At 61.7% G+C, this 969-nt stretch overlaps 1 protein-coding gene across 1 annotated transcript in view; it reads right to left on the bottom strand.

Moving 5' to 3' along the window:
- Positions 1-969, bottom strand: part of CFAP126 (cilia and flagella associated protein 126) — a 2441-nt gene that overhangs the window by 1048 nt on the left and 424 nt on the right. The window lies entirely within an intron of this gene.

Genomic DNA, 969 nt, shown 5'->3' with positions numbered 1-969 from the left:
TTGGGGCTGACGGGGGGTGAGGTTGGTGCTGGGGCCCAGGTGAGGGTCGGGGTCAGGGGTAGCGCTGGCGTCCCGCTCCGCGTTACAGCAGCCCTGGCTCAGGGTTGGGGCTCCTCGGCTTTGGGCTCCTTTGCTGTTTGCTCCCTCTCCCTTTCCACTTGCTGCGTGCTCTGTGGTGGCTGTTCCCTCCATCCCCTGCTGGGCCTCACTGCAGCCCCAGGCAGCAGCTCCCCTGCACATCCAGACCTGCCCCATGTCCTGGCAGCATCCCTGTCCTGGCTGCAGCCCCAGAGAGCACCCATGGGTGCTGTGGGTTCTGCCAGCAGTGTTTGCACGGGCGCTGCCACGAGTGCCAGGGCCCTGCCGCTGCCTTGGCGTTTCCAGGGGTCAGGCAGAGCTTCCTCTGCCACTGCTGAACTGGTGCCACCGACTCCCCAGCTGCCTCCTCCGAGGTGAGATATGACAGGACAGCACTGAATTCACTTTGGTTTATTTCTTTTCATTCTTTTTCTTGTTCCAAACTGCAAATCCTGGTGCCAATGGCGCCTCATCTCGAATAACACCCAATTGCTGCAGCCAATGCCGGGGCGCCGGCGGCGCCGGCCGGAGGCAGGGGGGCTGCTGGGCAGCTGATTTGGGTGATTCGGGGCTGCCACGTCCCTGCTCACTACCGAGGGGATGGGACAGAGAGAAATAAATATTGCTGAACTTGCGAGGGATGCCTCCGGGAGCGGGGCCAGGAGCCGCCCCCGGAGCCGGACTGTGGCTGGGGGGGGAAATACAAAAAAGGGGCCAAAAAAAGAAAAAAGAAAACCAACAAAACAGACTGATGAACCCGCACGAGGTTTGCTAGAGGCCAGGGCTGTTTGTGGGTGGGAGGGAGCTGGATTCCTGACTTCAATTTTCGCAGTGAGCCCTGGCAGCACTGGCTTGGCACCGGATCCCGGCGGTGCTGCCGGTTCAGGGCTC

The sequence above is a fragment of the Chaetura pelagica genome, unplaced genomic scaffold (genome assembly GCF_000747805.2).
Source record: "Chaetura pelagica isolate M959 unplaced genomic scaffold, ChaPel_1.0 scaffold1105, whole genome shotgun sequence".
Lineage (NCBI taxonomy): Eukaryota > Metazoa > Chordata > Aves > Apodiformes > Apodidae > Chaetura > Chaetura pelagica.
Note: the sequence above shows the minus strand (reverse complement) of the source record. Positions and strands in the feature narration are given on the sequence as shown.